The sequence below is a fragment of the Ammospiza nelsoni genome, chromosome 4 (assembly GCF_027579445.1).
Source record: "Ammospiza nelsoni isolate bAmmNel1 chromosome 4, bAmmNel1.pri, whole genome shotgun sequence".
NCBI lineage: Eukaryota > Metazoa > Chordata > Aves > Passeriformes > Passerellidae > Ammospiza > Ammospiza nelsoni.
Genome location: NC_080636.1, coordinates 49,776,152 through 49,790,211, shown reverse-complemented (window position 1 = coordinate 49,790,211; position 14,060 = coordinate 49,776,152). Strand labels below are relative to the sequence as shown.

The following is a 14,060-nucleotide window of genomic DNA, read 5'->3' as shown; positions in this document are numbered from 1 at the left end:
TCCACAAAAACGCACGGTCAGCACTGGTGAGGCAGCAAAATCCCACTAATGGGATGAAGCAGGGACTTCCTACAGTGCTGCCAGGCATTCTGCCGTGACCCTGTGAACTGGGCCCTCCACTGATCCAGCTATCTTCAACTTTACACCCGTTTTCCTCTCTGTCCAGCACTTTTTGATGTTACCTGCATCAGACATTGCTGAAAGTATTTTCCTTTTAATTTTAAATCCCCTTTGTACATGAAATATATGTGGTCTGAAATTATCTGGGAATCACCAGGTTGTTAAATGCCTTTAATGCCTTTAATGGCTTCACAAATAAATCATCACTGCTTTACAGTTTATTATTAGGGATATTCTGTTCTTTCACTTCATGAAACAAGCACGTAGACAATTTTTACACCTAAACTATGTTTTGCAATAGCAATTGCTCTAAGCAGCTAAGGGCAGACGGTGTATTGTAATGTAAAAATGTGCTAGGAGCAGCAGCAAATGAAATGGTCACAAACTGGCATTTAGAGAGGTAAAACTGGGAGTGTCTGAACTCAAAGAGCTGTGCTGGGGTGGGGCCTCAGAATTTGACATGAAATCCCAGGAGACTGGCTGATGCTGTTAATCCCATGGCTATCTGTCATTTTACTGTGGCAGGAGGAGAAAGCACTGCAGCCATGGGGCACTCATGGAGATGGAAGGGATCCCTCGGCCACAAATGGAGGTGTGGGAGGGTGACTTGTATTTTCAGCAGCATCCCTCTCCCTCCAAACTGCTACCCAATGTGAGCCTCACCAGTTCAGCACTGCATCCTGCTCCTCAAAGTCCAGCTCAGACGTTTCTCCACTAAGAAATCCTGGGAGGTATAGCCCAGGTTTTCAAATGGATTTGGATGCTGAAGGCCACGAAGTGTTTGGCAGGCCTTTGGATGGGGATGGTGCTCAGCAGAAAACCCTAATTGTGGTGGAAATTTTATAAAATTCTGCTGGGTGCCTGCATCAGCTGGAGGCACTGAAATAGCCGTGGCAGACAGAGAAATGTGCCATGAGGCTGGGAACTGAGCCCTGGTCTCTCAAGGCGCAGAGCACAAGTGCAAACACCACCCTCTTTCCCTCAAGAGGCTTTCCATCATAACACTTCCCTGATTATGAACAGGTCACTCAGTGGATAGAGAGGATCAAACGTTTGGCTGAGTCAGGAGTTTCAGATATTCATGACTGGAAACTTAACCTTCCTGCTGATACTATAAAGCATTGCTGTTTTTCAGCTATTCCCCTTGATTTTTTCCTAGCAAGAGTCTACCATCAGCAGTCAAGACAAATCTAGCCTTGCAACTCTTCTGATACCTATTTAGTACAAAAGGCTAATGCAAACATTACCCTAATGGCCTAGGGAAAATTTGCCAAGTCTCAAAGTGGCTGAGAAGGGCACTGGTGCCACGCCAGTAATTTTCCTGCAGTCAAAAAAAAAAATTGTCTGGAGCAGGGCTTAGCTGTCCAAATGACTTCCTTTGTTCTTTTCCCCACCTTAAAAAAAAAAAATAAAAATCATTCTACAGGAAAACTGAAACACCAATCTCATGCATAGCCAAAAAAAACCCCACAGTGAAAAATTCCACAGCCAATATTACTGAATTTAATCAACTGCTCTCAAAAACCACCACTCTGTCCAAGTGACTTATCCAGCACTGACCTTTAACATCATGGTCAGTGCAACCCAGGACACTGCATGGACATCTCCATGAAAATGGAGACAGAGACAAACCCAGCAGAAAACACAGGTACTATCCTAACAATTTAATCATCTTGAATCTTGCACGTCTTAAAAAACTTTAACAATGTAGTTTAATCATGTTCAATTATATTATAGTTTAATATAGCTTTAGTATATTTCTGGGCACAGGACACTAAGCAAATTGCCATGGATGTATAATAAATAAAACTTTTTTGAAATGCAATGTAGAAGACACTGTTATTCCAAGAGGAAAACAGATGCTTTTATTTATTCAAACCCTTAATATATTTAAAATTTCAGACTATCTGGTTATTTTCTTGGAAAATATTACCACTTGTAATGAAGCATTGTTGGAAAAAATAACCAGAGCAGTGACAAATAACAATCATATTTTTTTTTACGTTTTACTGATTTTATGATAATTTCTCCAAGACATTATAGAGAATGATATTTATCAATCATGCTATTAAGCTATGTTTTAAATCTCAAATATGTTCACATTAGGAAGAAAATAAAAGGAAAATAAAGTAACTTATAATTTATTTTTCTTTTATCCCTTTTTAAACAAAATATTTGTATTATCTCAGTTTCACATAAGCTGCAACATATGTAAAAAGTATGCAAATTAAAGAAAGGAAATAACATAATGAGACATCATTATGTGTTAGAGGTGCATTTTTATGCCCCAGTACACATTTCCTCAACAGATTTAAAAAAGAGACAGGATCTCGTAACATGTACTGATGCTTCCCTGGCAAGTTAAATGCTACCCCTGCCTTTCATTAAACACACCCACAGTGGGAACTGCATTTTGTGGCACTCTTGTTCCCTAACACATTTATTTTCTTTTTCTGGCCAACATTAATGCAGAATTTGACATGAATTTTTAAGCAGCTGTCAGGATGAATCAGAGATCCATAAATCAAAGGCATTTAGGCTGCAGTGAATGGATTTTATTCTTCTTTTTTGGGCTAGGAAACATTTAACATATCAGTGTTCTAACGAAACAAGTAAGGCAGAAATTACAGGCATTGGGGGTGATTTAAGTAATTTTACCTTGCTGAAGCATACCTGCCTAATCAAATATTTCTGGGTGGAGAAAATGCATGCTTTGGGAAAAGATCCATACGACCCTCTCCAAACCACCCTCTCCATGGAAATACATTTCAGCAGGTATGGCCTCATGCAAAACCTGCAAACTTCAAGGGCAACCATCTGTTCACTAGTGACAGAGGAAATGAAAGACTTCAGTGCAGGAACAGTGGCTTTTTAGCAGAAATGAACAAGTTTTACACCCAGGAGATGTACATAAATGCACACCTTAGCTGCAGGCTGTGCTCACAAACCTGTGACATTCCTTATTTTGCTCTGGGAGCTCTCAGCGGTGACACTGAACACAGTCCTCTCCTCTCATTAGCAGTCAGGCCCAGCTGCTCTTTTAATGCTTTGTCAGTTTTTGATGGAGACTCTAAATCGTGGTCTTTCTGACACATTTTACAAGAGGCAGTTTAATTCTTCATGCTTGGCAACAGCTAGAAGTCAGTCAGAGAAGTTAATTGAACTATTTGAATAGAATTTCAATTGGGGAAGCATATAGAGTCTTCTCTCCAAGATATCCTATCAAGATATAAATAAAGATTTGTCTTATATTGTAGATCAAAATCAAGAAGTAAAGATTTTGTAAGTGAAAATCCAAACACTATTTTGAATTCAGAAATTGCCCTGACATTGCCCAGTGCTCAATCTGACTCCAAGCCCAGGAATAGAAGCTTTAGAGGAAGGTGCAAGAGCCTGAGAAACTCTTCCTTACCCCTTGAAGAAATGATTTTGTTTTTAGGAATCCATTTCAGCAGTGTCAGGGAGTTCAGTGCTGCTGGTGGTGGTGTTTTCTGGGGGCTCAGCAGGGCTCCCTCTGCATAAGGACTCACTGAGCTCTCCTGCCACAGCTTGTGCTGCTGCCCACTTCCCTGGGAATGGATTTTATGCTATGGTCTGGATAAGGGGTAATATTTTAAAGCAAATTTGGAGCAAAGAACAGACATTTGTTAAAAAAATACTATTTTTTTCCTCTCCAGAACAGCAACTCAGCTGGACAATTACCACTGAAGAGAACGAAGAGGACTCCATGGTGATGGTGCTGTGGTGATTGTCTAAGCTACAGCCAAGAACAGCCTGTTTGGCCATCAGAAGATACTACCTTCTGCTGCAGATCTTGCTCTCTTTGAAGAGTATTGCTTTATATTTGTGTTTGGTATCTTTCCAATGGAGTTTCATGAGAAATGGTGTATAGGTTAATGAGAATGCCCATATGAATTGCCCTAATATCACAGAATCACAGAAAAGTTTAGCACCCAACCTCCCTGCCATGGCTAGGGATGCCATTCATTAGATCAGGTTGCTCAGGGCCCCATCCAAGCTGGCCTTGAACCTCAGCTGCAAAATGTGCCCTTGAACTACTATCTTCATAATTGCAACAAGGGTTCCAAGCCTTTGTGACCATCCACTGAGAGCTCAAGTTCAGTTCTGATATTCTGCATGGTGCAATTATAAATTGATCAGAATAACAGCTGATAGATACCCGTTTTTCTTAGAAAAAACCAACAACTTAGCCTTACATTATGTTTTTGTGAACATTTGAAAATCAAAGCAATATTTTAAAAAATCTGATTCTCTGACCTTCACTCAATTTGGAGAAGAAGAAGCATAATATTGTTTAAACAATGTCTTAGACACTTATGTAGGCAAACAGGGAAACATTACATTGCTGGTAAGAAATCAAAGTGGGTTTTTGCCCACAGGACTGTTCCCTGCAGGAACCTTTCCCTACTGGGCATTCAAGGCATTGGCCTCAAATTGAAGTATTAATAAATGATACTATAGGAAAAACATTGGCAGGAGAAGAGCAATATACAGCAAGTGGCAGTAATACACAGTCAACACACCGTGTGTCACAGGTGAATGGCTACAGACTGTCATCTATAATCTCTTACATAAACTGTCTCAGTGCCAGAGGACTGCAAAGGACACCAATTTCTGATGAGGTTTCATAACAGATGTGGGCAGCTACAGACCTGCTTGGCCAAAGTTATTCAGTGAGATTCCTCACCCAAGACTCCTAAGCCAAAAGGGCAGTTCTGAATAAAAGAGGAAGGGGCTCACATGAGAACATGAGGAGCTAAAACACAGGATCCAGGTGTTTCATCTCCTCCCACCAACACTTCCAACTTGTTTTCCTTGTATGTTACAAAGCACGGAGAAATTTCCTTCAGCTTACCCTCTCACAAATTTCCCACTTCTCCTTGGCACTGCTAGCACTCACCTTGGTCCTTTACCCATCTTCCCAAACATTTAACTATAAATCAGGTTTCCTTTAAAAGGCAAATGCAGCAGCCATGGAGAGAGCAGTGACACCTTTTCCCTACAGCATTGCAAAACAAAATTCTTTTACACAAACTATTTTTTTTCCTTAGATAATCTTATTGCTATGAAACACTTGTCATTGCAGAAGCACAAGTATCTATTAAGATAATTAAGTAACACATAGGGGAAAAAAATGTACTGATGTAAATGATTGACTACAGTATTTAAGTAGGAATATAAAAGTTTGTTATTCTGTCCTGAATTGGACAACAACAACCTCCAGCAGAGCTGCTCTTGGTTAACATCTTTTTGATGCTAAATCAAGGAGAGACAAGATGCTTCTGACTGTGATCTTTCCTGTGGAAAGCAGCTTCAGACACTTTATTGCTGTTTAGGGACAAAGAAATTTCTGCTCATGTTTTTGCAATCAGTGCTGATCCTGCCAAGGCTGTAAGAGCTCAGGATATATTGACTTTCTCTAAATGTTATGCAGCAACTGCAGCAAAGGAAAAAGAAGTAAACAGCTACAAAGCTCACAGAATCAAATCCAGCATGATAGCTGCATTTTTGCTGGGCCTCTTTCCTGCAGTATCAGTCTGCTGAACTAACCAGTGCTAATGAACCAGTGCAGTGATACATAATCATATTTAATTACAGAAAACAGCCTGTTCTTCAAGAGGCTTTCTTAGATCCCACCTAAGGCACAAATTGTCAGACTCTGTTACCTTAACCAGGTTGGTACTTCATTATAATTGCTAAGCCTTTGCACTGGAGACCTCCCCAGAATTTTTCCTCCTTTTCTAAACCATATATACACTGCTAATGGCATATACCACTGGTTTTCTGTATTGGAATCTGCACTGGGATACAAATGGGAGCTTTATGTATCAGGGGCCAGAAATGCTCCTTCATGCAGGCTTTACAGCTCAGCTGTGCTCCAACTCAGACCAAAATATGCTACAGGGATGGTTTGTATTAGTAAATTACTACTAATAATTTGTATTAGTAAATTATTAAATTAGATAATGTATAAGTAAAATGCAACCTTTTCAGAGTTCTGGCAAAACACACCCACTGTCTAAAGCAGAAGCTGCTTTGTTATTTCCAGTGGAATTGTGCCAAAAGAAAATATGCCTTAAACGGCATCTTATGTAGTCAGGGTAGAGTAAAATGCAAACACGAACCAGTTAACATGCCTGGTGCTCTTAGAAGGGTGTAAATATATATTCTCTACACAGAAAAAAAATGCTGCCATTATTATAGAGATTAATTATTCTTACTACATGCATTATCATGAAGCTTCTAATCTAAACTTAAGACACAGAATAGTGTGTTTTTTTCATGTACTGACCAATCCTGCCCACTTACCCATAACATTAAGAAAATATTAGTGGCATATGCTACATAAACAACATTTTCCCCTGGAGAGCAGAGAACCAGGAAATTTTCAAGCCATTAAAACAGGAAAAAAAGAGAAGAAGGCATGTATGCAAAAAATAGAATTTTGTTGAAGAAATCTTGTTTGCTTAGGAACCCTGTTAGGGAAACATTCCATTTTGAGGATGGGGCAGAGCTGCTCAATCTTTGGCCTTAATTTTCAGGCATTATGGTCAAAAAGCTCATTAAAACCAGGAACCTATTCCATACACTGAAATAAAAAAGTAAAATCAGTATGAATCAGACAAAAATCAGGGAGACTGAAAACTGGAAAGTCTGGCAGAACAGTCAATCAAAATAAAATCTGCCATATCAGAGGCAGAGTTCAGAGGTAACCTAGTGGCATAGAAAAGTACAATCCTGGGATTTATAAACAGAAAACAATGAGCAGAAGGAAAGGGGAACTGAGAGAAACAGAATAATGGAAATGCTTGTGGCTGTGGAGAGGGATTTTTGGAGAGACCTTAGTTTGAAAACCATAACAGACCTGAAGAATTTGAGGAGCTTCACTGAAAACAGAACCAGGAGATGATAATTGGTAATATGTGTACACACATCATGTGTATACAGATATATATCTACATATATGTGTGTGCACATTGATCTGCATGTTACCAAACACATATGGTCCAACTTGAGCTCAAGAGCAGAAAGCCTAATTCAAAACAAGAAGCAGAACAAATACTGAAAAAAAATAAAAAAAAAAAAAAGAAAAGAAAAAGAAAAACTCCCCAAATGAAACACAAGTATTTTTTCAGGCTTCAATGAGATGACTGAACCGTGTGAGCCCAGAAATAGCTGGCAGTGCTCACCAAACCAAAGCTCTGCGAGATACACCCACCCTAAGCTAAAACTACACATCCAGCCTGAAAAGGTTTGGAATATGCAGGCCCTCTTACAGACGGAAAAAAAATAAAAAAGAAATAAAAACAGTCTTCAACAGCATGTGAAAGTCTAAATGTCTTGGAGAAAAATATTTATATTTCTATAGAGGCACACTGTTTGTCTTTCCTGGTTTCACAAGGAGAAAGTCACTGGAATGCTTTCTAATGCAGTACAGGGAAACAACTATGCTCTGGAACCTTATAGTTCTGCAATCCACGTGGAGCTTGGATATACAGCTTCTCTTAAAAATCCTTTTAATGCACACCTTGCTATGACAGTAATAGAAACATCTCAAAGGGGCATTTATATAATATGAAAAGTAAATGCCATATAAATCTTATTTTCTCACCTAAATCAGGAAGGAAAGGTCTGTACTTCCAGTTAGAAGTCACACACCTTTTCTCCTCAAAGCTGATTCTCCCAACAATGAAATGAAAGTGAAATCCCCCATTGGCTAATGCAGAACTGGTCACTTTGGGTGTAAAGTCAGCTGTGGAAGAGTTACTCAAGGGATGGAACACATCCACCACCACTGAAAAAGCTGTCATTTTTATTTATGCACTGCGCTTTAGACAATAGGTTTTAATAGACTGGCTCACAGGCCTTATTTTCCCAGCATAGGATATGAGCAATTCTTATGGATTCTGTATGGAAGTTACAGACATCCTAGGCAAAGGAAATAGGGCCCCAAATATCCTGGCAGGTGTAAGAGCTAAATGTTTTCTTAAAAACCTGAAGTAAGTCCAGCATTGTACAGGTTGTCATTTTCAGCAAAACAGAAGTGCAGACTTCATGAAACACCACTTTACCCAGCATCTGAATCAATCAATGCCAGGTATATGCTTCAGCTAAAACAAGTCACAATTTTATTTCAGAGATGCGGTTTCCAAATAATTAATTAAAACAAGTTATAATTATTGAATAACATTCCCCTGCAGATCAGATCACCAAATCCCTCTTCATCTGCTCAGCATATTATTTTCCCACTGTCAAAAGCATGTGGGCATGATAAGAAAAGGGTTGTAGCTCTGCTGTGACTTTCAGATGTAAGGACTGTATTTCTTTCAAGATGCCATTATTTTTACATCACCATTATCAAATTTGATAGAGCTATATACTTCATATTTGAATGACACAGGGAAATAAATCTTCTTTATCCTTCCATTTATTGCTTCTCAGCCATTCAAGTATCCACATGGGAAATGACTTAAGAAAAGACACAAGTCACAGCTGTTTCACCTATGCTTCAGCTGGAAATGTAAAACAAAGTTCGTGGATGGGATAAATGCTGTCTGAAATATGCCTGCCATTTGCCTGGTACTGAATCTTGCATTGTTAATAACCAGACAGTGCTTTGTAGACCAAAGTGCTTGTGCTCTGCAGGAGGGAAAAAATATCTAAAAGAATGCACTAACAAACTTGAAATCATTCTCAAGATATACTTTGTCTCTTTGTAGGAAGAGCATTAAAAAATCACCACCAAAATTCTGGTTAAGAGAAGAATTTCATTCAGTTTTAGGTCCTTTCTTTTGTTCTTTCTGATTTGCCCCCTGGGAGTGACTGTCCAGGTTTAAGAATGTTTTTGGTATAGAAGTCCTCTGTGTGTTGACTTTTAATGTACCAATCTTTGAGATTCCAGGCTCACCTTCCGGGGAAATGTTCCATAATTGAAGTGTCACATAAAATGTGTTGCTTTTTGACTAAATTCCTTTAAAGTCTTTGGTATTTCCCTCTTTTATTTCTGCAGTTCCTTCATTTCATATCATAAACACTGACCTTGCTGAACCCTTGCCTATGAATTGCTTTGAGACTGTGTGACCACCAACACAAAGGGAAGTGAGAGATTTATTCAAACCTGGCATTAATGCAAGCAAGTGGATTTAGAGGCTTTGACCTCAGGAATAGGAACCCCAAAACATCTACAAGAATCAGGAAACTGATGTTTAACTGCTTTAAAGCTAGAATCAGAAAAATTAGTGGGGAAGACACAAGAGATTTACACACCCAAGCACACAGACATTATCATTGTCAATGTGTACATAATGCAGTAACTTTGCATTAAAAACAAAATCCACATTCTTTGTTATGGTTGGAAAGATTTGATGCCTGCCAAGGAAGGTGTGAACCTCCCTTGAAATGGAAAATATGATCCCTTTCCTTTCAAATTATTGTCATTTAGAAATTAAGTGGCTTTCAGGCAAAGATATGGGAAAAGGAATAACAGTTATTTAACGGTAGATAGATAGATAGATAGATAGATAGATAGATAGATAGATAGATAGATAGATAGATGATAGATAGATGATAGATAAATGATAGATAGATAGATAGATAGATAGATAGATAGATAGATAGATAGATAGATAGATGATAGATAGATAGATAGATAGATTTTCTTCCATTTGTTGCCCAAGAGGTGTAATGAACAAAATGCACCTAGCTTAATAAAATGCAGGCCTTATAAAGAATCCTGGAGCATTGTGGAAAACATTTTAGTCAGTACAGAAAGAGCAGAGTAAGAGCACTCAGGTTAATAAAGATACAAACCAAAACTTTGTGCTCTGTAGGAACAGTTGTTTTTACTGAAGAGTAGAACACTGGCCTAAATGACTTTTAAAGGTCCCTTCTGATGCTATTTTGACATGATTCTCTCTGTTACCAGTTTGTAGCACTTACATGCTACATCATGGTGGCTCCTAAAAATGTTTGGTAGAAATCTACATGAAAGAGAAAAGAAAAAAAAGGAGATTAAGAAAGCCCCATTGAAACAATGTTTGAGACTTTGCGGTGGATCAGTTGTGAGCTTCACCTCAAAATACGGCAATCAAATGTTATAAAAAAGAAAAGAAAAAAACCCAGACATATTAAACCTAACACTTTGAACATGGGATGCCTAAGGCTCTTTCTACAGTCTAAAAGGATGAGATATTCATCCTCTGCAGAGGCCTTGCTCATTAAAACAATAAATGGATCTTACCTGCCTCATTCAGACTAGTGCTGCCACTTTAGGATAACTTTGGCTAAAAAAACTCCAGGATGAATGCCTTCCAAAGCAATCCACCACCTGCCATTGGACAACATCTGCAGGAGACCAAAGTACTATATTCCACACCCTGAAGGCTGCCCCAAACCACAAATCTGTTCAGCTCAGTTTAATCCCAGCTGAAACGTGGCTGGAGAAAGCCCGCAGGGAACAATGGACAGTAAGAAAACCAACACCTATTTCTTTACAAGAAGCAAGAGAAAAGTCAAGGAATTCTTTTTAAACATCCATAATCAGAGGTCATAGCAGAGGCACATGTTGTTAAAAAGACAGGCTTTGCCAAGGATCCAAAAGGGAGGTCACTAGGCAATTAGTACAGCGGGCTGCACTGACTCGGAATTTTGAAATCTGTCACTTCTTGATATTCTCATTCCCCATGAGGGAATGAGCCATCCAGAAACACATGAAAAAAAAAAGATAGCATGCAAAAATAAAAGGTTCTCTTCAGTCTGATTTCTTCAGATTTCATTTTAGTAGGAAATACTGCTTGCAGCTTTCACATCAGCTCTCACGTGTCAGGCAGATTGGACAGCAGCAAACAGAGCACACAGAGACAAACAAAAGCTGACTTCCCTCTGGCCCCAGAGGAACTGCAGTCACTCCAAGGCAGGGATCCTGCTGCTGATGGGGACATGCAGCCCACACAAGCTGGTGCTAGTTTGACCAGAAGTGCTGCCCAAAATGCTAAAGGGCAGCAGGACCCTTCGAGGAAAGAGAGCAGTTCAGTGTCCCATTGGAGACAGGCATCAGTGGCTTTTGCTGGGATGGCAATTACCATTTCAGATTTAGCTCTAAAAAACAAAAGTAGCATCTGGGCTAAATGATGCGAAGTGAATTTAATGGATCAATGGCAACACTCTGAGAAAAGATTGGTTCACCTGAGCTTTCAGGTTTTTAGCAATCACCATAGTGTTGAGTTCTCATGACAAAGGTAACCATGGAAGGAACTGAAGCTCTCACATCACTGAGTTAACTAAAACACTGGTTGAAAATGAGGGAAATGCTGCCAGGTTGTACATTGGTAATGGCTTCCTTCAGTAGTTACCAACCCATCATACTGCCAGAGTGCAGCAAGCACAGATGTTCAGTTTAGAAATTCCTGTATCACTAGCCCTGACTGGAAAAATGAATCCCCCACTGTTTCAAAGGTTTGATAACATTTTCTTGCATTTTGAGAGAAGAAAACGGCTGTATTGCTCTAATCTGCTTAACCACAGTGATATTATCCATTCCTTTCTACCTCAATGTTAAAAGCCATGTTGTTTTTTACTTGGCTGCAAATACCTGTATGCATTAAATAGATGTCTGGATTACAGCTGCCCTTTTTGGTTTCCTTGTTTATTAAACAGCTCAGCAGTTCATGTGCATTACGTGAACTCTTCCTGAGGGACTTAAGTTTTGAATTATACATGACACTTCACCTTTCTAGTCAATAATACAATGCTTTTTGCCTTTCAGTAGTTGTTTCATTCATTAACTACCTACAAAAGTATTTTTTTTTTATATTAAAAAGAACACGCAGCCCTGCTGTGACATTTATACACTCCCCATGGACAGAGATATCCAGGTAGCAATAACATGGGTGTATAATGAGACAGGATGCTTCCCTGCAGCTGTTAGTTCAAGTTTAGCAAGCCCAGCTAAGCAAACATTCCCAAACAACATTCCCAAAAGATACATACAGACTGTGACCCTGTGACTCCACACTGAGCTCTCCTGTTATCACAGAAATGCTTAGGTTGGAAAAGGATTTTGAGCCCTGCCATTTAACCAGCACTGCCAAGTCCAAGACTAAAACATGGCTGTAAGTGCCACATCTACACATCTTCTAAATACCTCCAGGGAAAATACAGACTTTTAAAATCTCTTATTCCTGCCCTCATTGCATGACAGCTAGACACACACCAGAGATATCCACATCTGAGCTTACAGAAACAGGTGAAAAACACATATTGCCCTAAGACACAGAACTGAAAAGTGAGTGTCCCTGCATCATTCAACCTGTCTGGGAGCAAGCTGTGCAGGAGGAGGCTTTGAGCTGAAGGCACGGAATCCTCTAGTTTCTGTCTTGTCCCCTAGGCTATTATTAGTTCAGCCCTGTCCGCACTGGCTGAAATCTCATCTCTGTGATGTCAAAGCATGGTCTTACATCATTTTCACAGAGCAAAGCACAATGCAGTCCTGAAAAGGCAAGGCTGCCTGTAGTTTTAGTGCCTGTTACCAGGCTTTGGCTGTTTCTCAGCATCCCCACTGCACTCAGTGCAACCTGTGAGAACGGCGCGTATTTCTTTGATTCCATTAAGCTTTCACCTCCTAGCAAATGCTGTGTAAATTGCTTTCCCCTGCTCAGAGGCTTTGTGAAGCTGGAGCTGCAGAGTCCAGAGTCACCCTGAAGGAGCACACTGCAGTAATCTGTGCAGATAAAGCACTGGAACTCTATAGCAGCCATAGCAAGTTCTACTGGGCTTGATCAAAACAAGCAAAAGACAGTGAAATAAACATATCCCCATCCCCATCTGTGCTCTAGGTGAAGAGGAAATAGTCTTGCTACATATGGATAGTTCCCACACATACGCTGAAAAATAATAATAGTCTGTCTCTAAAGGAAGGAGGCTAACATTAGCACAGATTGATTTTAGTAAAAGATCATGGAATTGTGAATTTAACCACCCAGGGTCTGGTCAGTATTAAAAAGTGATGAAAAATGTAATCACAGCCTTAGGAGCTGTTCAAGGGAGACTGATGATGAAACTATGGCTCTATTTTTTTTTTTTTTTTCCATAAGGGAAGCTGAAGAGAAAAGCCAATGTGATGGATGTGCTGGCTGTTAATGCCAGGTTCCATAGGCAACAGCCTGAAATTTAATCCTGTGAATCACTAAAAGGAAAATGCTTGGTTGAAACAGCTTGCTCTCAGAAGAGCTCCCCCCTCCTGCCCTCAGTCTGCTCCTGGATGAGCTGCTGTTCAGAGCTCCAACAAAACAGATTAACTGTTAGATAATCTGATTTGAGGGGGAAGCTCCCCACCAGCCACACCACACTCCGCGAAGAGCACAGGGCACACAGAGTCACAGATATTAAGCAGCACAGTCTGGTCTTCCTCTTGTCTTTGCACAGTTTGGAAGCATTTCTTCTCCAGTCAAAAATGGCAAAAGGATTTAATGAGGAGACAGCCTACTCTTTGCTTAAAATGCCCCCACAGAACATGAAAGCTGCTGTCTGAGCTATTATTCTAGAACTATAAGCAGTGCATATTATGAAAACCTGCCTTTCAAATGACAAATAAACCTCATCTAACAACAAGTTACCTCTAAATGCATAAAATTGCATGCATGTTTTTCATGTTCCTAGGTAGAGAGCTAAACCCCAGTAGTATGTCTTCCTTTTCTTTTGCTCCCAACAGCTTTTTATCAGTCAGGCCTATTCCACTCCATCCTTGCAGTGATCCTTTTCAAATGGTTTTATTTCTTGCTGTCAAGTCAATGTAAATGGCTGTTGCTGAATTAGAGAGATGTGCTTTTCTCCACCCAAAGAAGTGATTTAAATCACAAAGCACCGACCAGGAGAGAAGCAGGCAGTGAGACACAGCAGCTGCTGATTTTTCTGAGCAGCTG

General features: G+C 39.7%; 1 protein-coding gene across 2 annotated transcripts in view; it reads right to left on the bottom strand.

The window, feature by feature from the left end:
- The window catches only part of RNF150 (ring finger protein 150), a 71,291-nt gene that overhangs the window by 30,243 nt on the left and 26,988 nt on the right, over positions 1-14,060 (bottom strand). The gene's annotated exons all lie outside the window — the stretch shown is intronic.